Source organism: Hemiscyllium ocellatum, chromosome 27 (genome assembly GCF_020745735.1).
Source record: "Hemiscyllium ocellatum isolate sHemOce1 chromosome 27, sHemOce1.pat.X.cur, whole genome shotgun sequence".
Classification (NCBI taxonomy): Eukaryota; Metazoa; Chordata; class Chondrichthyes; order Orectolobiformes; family Hemiscylliidae; genus Hemiscyllium; species Hemiscyllium ocellatum.
Window position 1 is genome coordinate 6,915,234 of NC_083427.1, and position 6,000 is coordinate 6,921,233.

General features: G+C 45.9%; 1 protein-coding gene across 3 annotated transcripts in view; it reads right to left on the minus strand.

The window, feature by feature from the left end:
• LOC132828725 (zinc finger protein 235-like) overlaps nt 1-1,462 on the minus strand; it is a 29,061-nt gene extending 27,599 nt beyond the window's left edge. For all 3 annotated transcript variants that reach the window (XM_060845837.1, XM_060845838.1, XM_060845839.1), the window contains exons 1-2: nt 1,390-1,462; nt 546-707 (exon numbers count right to left, since the gene is read on the minus strand). The gene's annotated coding sequence lies outside the window, so the exon portion shown is untranslated. The remainder of the gene's footprint in view (nt 1-545; nt 708-1,389) is intronic.
• Between the last annotated feature and the right edge of the window lie 4,538 nt (nt 1,463-6,000).

The window sequence follows — 6,000 nt, forward strand, 5'->3', positions numbered from 1 at the left end:
CTCCGGCCTATCACCCTCACCTTGACCTCCTTCCACCTATCACATCTCCATCGCCCCTCCCCCAAGTCCCTCCTCCCTACCTTTTATCTTAGCCTGCCTGGCACACTCTCCTCATTCCTGATGAAGAGCTCTGGCCCGAAACGTCGAATTTCCTGTTCCTTGGATGCTGCCTGACCTGCTGTGCTTTAACCAGCAACACGTTTTCAGCTCTGATCTCCAGCATCTGCAGACCTCACTTTTTACTCTGCTTCTGAGAGCTCATCATTTGATTCTCCCTGAACATTCCAAATTTAGCCTAGATATCGGTCGAACTATCAACCTCATATTTGTCATAAGTGCATTTTCCTTTTCCATCTTAATTTATCTACTTTGTCATCGAGGGAACTTTGGACTTGTGTGCCCTCATTCGTGGGTATATACCTTGACAATGTCAGAACTTTCTCTACTTAAAAGCAGTACAATGTTCAGTTGCAATTTTGATTCCAGTTTATCTGAATCAGATCCACTCATACCCAGCTGAAGTTTGCTTTCTCCCGATTACTTACTTGAATTCTGAGCTGAAGTCTTTGCTTGCAGAAGATACGAACGCTTTTGTCTTCCAATTTTAAAACTTGATGTTTGGATCCGGACGAACTGAGTGACTCTGTCAGACTTTGATGTGACCCTTGGTTTCAGTTTCCAGGTGTCAATTTGTTGCTCCTGATGTCCTGCAAAAAAAGAACAGACACAAACCCTTTACTGTCAGCTCAGAATAGAAACTTCGGAAGAGGCAAACATTTCACTTGAGTAGATGCAAAATACTGAGAGTACTGGAGGACTGGAATGCAAACAGGAAAAAGAGAACTCCAGTGGCATGTGCAGAGAGGAAATCTGAATTAACATTTCAAATCCACTGACTTCTTCAACACGCAGAATCTGTCAAGCCTGAGTTTTTTCCAGCACTTTCTGTTTTATGTATCATTCCTGTTGGCTTGGCTTCCCCCCCAGTGTGTAAATCCCCTGGTCAAAGGAGTTTATGGTGCCCACCTCCAGCCTGTTCAGGAAAGACATGAACAATGTTCAGGATCCTGGCCCCTCCAGCACTGACCGCGCATGCGCCCAGACCGCCCGCGCACATGAACAATGTTCAGGATCCTGGCCCCTCCAGCACTGACCGCGCATGCGCCCAGACCGCCCGCTGCCCCCGACAAAGATGGCGACCGGGACCCGGGGCCTGCCGCCGAGGGGCGGCCACCCCGCAGCCTTCCAAGCCCGTTCGCTGTCGACACGGGACCGGGACGGCCTAATTCCGGTAACGGGACCTCTGCTGTGTGTTGAAGAAGCCTCCCCAGGCGAGTCGACCCCCCCCCCCCGCCGCCTTTCTCGCCCGCATCCTGTTGAGTCTCTCACCGGGGACGGGAACGGGGCGAGAGAAACACCGACCGGGGGCCGCAGCAGGCCGCATGGCGCATGCGCGTTTCCGCTCACGTGCGTCGCGCGCCTGCGTCCAGGGGACGGCCACTGCGCCTGCGCGGGGGTTTGCCAACCCTCCCTTGGTCAATGTCAGAGCCCAGTCATGGACAGGGGACGGTGTTGGGTAGCAAGTTGTGCTTTTGCATCTGTTTCCCCAGTTTCTGCGGTGTGCATGGAGATTGCAAAAGCTTCCCTCCCCTATAAGAATAGGAAGTGCACTCTGGTCATGGCGACAATACCAGATACTGCTAATACCTGTGGTAAAATGATAAGACTCTCTCTGTCTCTTTGACAATCTTTGCTTTCCTCACTTGAGCACAGAGCCCCATTACAGTTTCTACTGGCCGCCAGAATGTGTCCAACAGTCGGTGGGTTTTTGAGAAGATTTGTAGCCCAGGTTGATGGTAAGTATGTAAGCTGCAAATGTGTTGCTGGTCAAAGCACAGCAGGCCAGGCAGCATCTCAGGAATAGAGAATTCGACGTTTCGAGCATAAGCCCTTCATCAGGAAGTTCGCTCACTGAGCTGGAAGGTTTGCTTACAGATATTTTGTCACCATGACGAGGTAACATCATCAGTCAGAGACTCCGGTGAAGCTCTGGTGGTATGTCCCAACACTTCACGGGAGACTCTCTCTGATGATGCTACCTAGTAATGGTGATGAAACATCTGAAAACAAACCTTCCAGCTCAGTGAGCTAACTTACATACTTATGTCTAACAGTCACAGCATTAAACAGAGCAGTCAGAAAGAGTGGGAGCTAAGGAGTTATAATATGGTCAAACAAATCAAATGTGCTCCATAACGGGAAAGTATAGTGTGTACTCTTCTGTCCACAGTGGTTCAGCACCAGGGTCCCAGGTTGGATTCCAGCCTTGGGCGACTGTCTGTGTGAAGTTTGCACATTCTCCCTGTGTCTGTGTGGGTTTCCTCCCACAGTCCAAAGATGTGCAGGTCAGGTGAATTGGCCATTCTAAATTGTCTATAGTGTTAGGTGCATTAGTCAGAGGGAAATGGGTCCAGGTGGGTTACTCTTCGGAGGGTCGGTGCGGACCGGTTGGGCTGAAGGGCCTGTTTCCACACTGTAGGGGATTTAATCTAAAACCATGTTGTGCTATTATTTCTGCAAATTCACCTATGAATAAAATACCAGGTAATATTAAGTGAATAAGCTAACACATTTGCACCTTTCCTATAACGGCAGCTGCTGTTTTCTCAGTGTTATATTTTGGTTTTGGGTTCAGGCAACGAAATGTTACACGTCCTTCAAATGTGAAAATCACAGTTAATCATATAGAACGGAGTCAGCGTGCATAAATTCATGCAATGCTGAAACTGAATCCCGCGTAATGAATAACAAAAAATCTGGAAAATAAAGAATGCAATTCGATTTGATATCACTGCAGCGATAATGACCTGGAGATCCGTGCTGCCATAAACAGCATGATGCATAAAGTCATAGAGATGTACAGGATGGAAACAGACCCTTCGGTCCAACCCGTCCATGCCGACCAGATATCCCAACCCAATCTAGTCCCACCGGCCCATATCCCTCCAAACCCTTCGTATTCATATACCCATCCAGATGTTTTTTCATTGTTGCAATTGTGCTAACATCCACCACATCCTCTGGCAGCTCATTCCATATACACACACGCACACCACCGTCTGCGTGAATAAGTTGCCTCTTAGGTCTCTGGAGAGGTTGCACCTTCCTGTGGACAGTATCACAAACACCACTAGATTCAATGAAAGGGAATGAAATCACATTGCACAGAATGTATTTGCAGCCAACAAAGTACATCTATCACACCTCGGCAAATCACTTTGATTTAATTTAATTGCAGAGTAAGGTTCTGGCAATCAAGGATATCCGCTGCAGCTGCGATCAAATGTCAGAGCTTTGCTCATTGAAATGATAGCAACTGATCCCCCCATTACATGCAGCAGACACAGCCCACAGACATCTGGAGAATGAAACATAATACAAACTGAAAGGGACAGAACCATGATTAGAATGAATTAAGATGTCCAAGTTATTAAAACGACTAATGCTTCTATTTTAAATTAAACTAAATGATTTCAAACCACTCTCACAACAGAATGAAATTTCTGGATGTTTTGCCTTATTGTTTCTTAGTCTCTGACCGCTTTCCAGCACAGTAGCAATGTTTCGTGCTCACAGATTCAAAAGTTCACTGATATAATGCAGGTATTGAAACAAAAAAGAGACATTTAACTTGATACCATAGAAATGGCAGTGTTGATGGAAAATAAATACTTCCCAAATCAGCAGGACCTAATCAGATTAAACACTATTTTATCAAGTATGCAGACCCATTCTTAATATTTCTAACTATGTATTTCTCTATGTGGTCTGAACTAATGATTTGGAGATGCCGGTGTTGGACTGGGGTGTACAAAGGTAAAAATCTCACAACACCAGGTTATAGTCCAACAGGTTTAATTGGAAGCACACTAGCTTTCGGAGCGATGCTACGATCACCTGATGAAGGAGTGTCGCTGCGAAAGCTAGTGTGCTTCCAATTAAACCTGTTGGACTATAACCTGGTGTTGTGTGATTTTTAACTTTGGCCTGAAATAGGCTGTCTACCATTTCAATTTCTCCTTTGTATGCAAGGTCCATGCATTTTCATCTGGCACAAGCCTCAGGTCTTCAGTCAATCGTCTATTTGGTGGACAATACTGTTCTGAACATCCTGTACAACCTCCAGTAGTGATATAGATTTAAGTGACACTGTGTGACACAGTTATTCTATTGAGAGAATGCCAGAGATTTCAGTGAAGTAGCCAGCAATCACAGCCTGACAATGACAATATATTAGGATTTTAACACATTGTGCAGTATGAACCCAGAATACCATGATGTGAACTCAGGTCACATGAGATGGTACACAGAAGTAAGGTCAAACCTTACTTTGACCAGGTCAAACAACATTGAAGTTCTGTGGGCAGTCCATAATGGAATGACTATGAGGACAGCAAATGCTGAGCTTTGGATTCTGTCTGCTTTGCGGCTCCAAATAGGTGAGTGAATGGAGCTAAGCCTCGTGGTCAGGATGAAACCACATCAAACTCACATTGATGTGGAAAATCCAAAGGTCCGACCTATTTGCTTGAACCAACACACACCAAGACAGAGGTCAGCAGGAGAGCATTAAAATGATTGCTGGTTTTGAGCAAAGCAATTGGGAGGGCCATTGCCTAGCCCTACACTCATCCCTGGAACATCTAGACAGCAAGGATATCGACATCAGGAACTCGCTCATCGACTATAGATCTTCCCTCAACAGCATAATCCCTTCCAGACTCATCTCAAAACTTTGAAACTAAGGTCATGGCTCCCTTCTCTGCCACTGAATCCTCAGCTTCCGACCCACAGGCATCCATGAAGATAGACAACAGTGCCTCCTCCACAATAATGGTCAGCATTAACACCTCGCAAGGATGCTTTCTCAGCCTGCTACAGTACCCCTTGTTACACCCATGACTGTATTGCCAAATTGCACATGAACAACATCCATAAGTTTGCTTATAACAACAATGTGGTTGGATGGCTATCAACACTGATGAGTCAGAGTACAGGAAGGAGATGGAGGTTTGGTGTCATGGTGCAATGACAACCACCTCTCTTTCAATGTCACTGAAACAAAATAACTGAGTATTGAGTTCAGGAAGAAAGGAGGAGAACATCGCCCTATCAACGTCAAAGAAGCTGAGGTGGAGAGGGTTGGGAGTGTAACGTTCCTAGGAGTGACGTTAACTGACGTTCTGCACTGTATCTCCCATGCAATTACAATGATCAAGAAGTTGCAGTGGTGCGACTCCTACCTCAGCTGACTGAGGAAATTAGACATGAGCAAAATAACCTTCACCAACCTTTACAGATGCACCATCTGCTGCATAATGGCCTGGAATGGCAGCTGTTCTGCCCAAGACTGGAAAAAGTTATGTGCATATCCCAGACCCTCACCGAAGACAACCTCCCATCTACGAACTCTGTTTGTACTTCTTCTTGCACGGAAAGGGTGCTATCATCATCAGAGACCCCTCCCACCCCAGTAACACTATCTTCCAAACTCTCCCGTCAGGCAGAAGATGGAACGCACACACCAACAGATTCAGGAACAGCGTCTTCCCTACTGTTACTAGACTGCTGAATGGACCTCTCTAACTTCAAATAATGTTGATCTTGCTCATGGTGATATGGCTTTGTACACCTGTGCGATCGTAACTTTGTATTCCTCTCTCTGTCTAAGCACCTCTGATCTGTGTATCCTTGTTTGCTATGGTCTGCCTGTATTACTCACAAAACAAAGTTTTTCAATGTACTTTGGTACACGTGACCACAAAAAAAATCAATCCAAATCTGGAGGTGAGCATCAAAAGAAATACCAATTGTCTGGGAGAAATGAAACGAGAAGTGAACAGACATGACAAACAGCGACAAATGAAGTTTGCTCCTAAACGTAGGTGGCAGTGTAGTCAGCACTGCTACCTCACAGCACCAGGGTCCTGTGTCCGATTC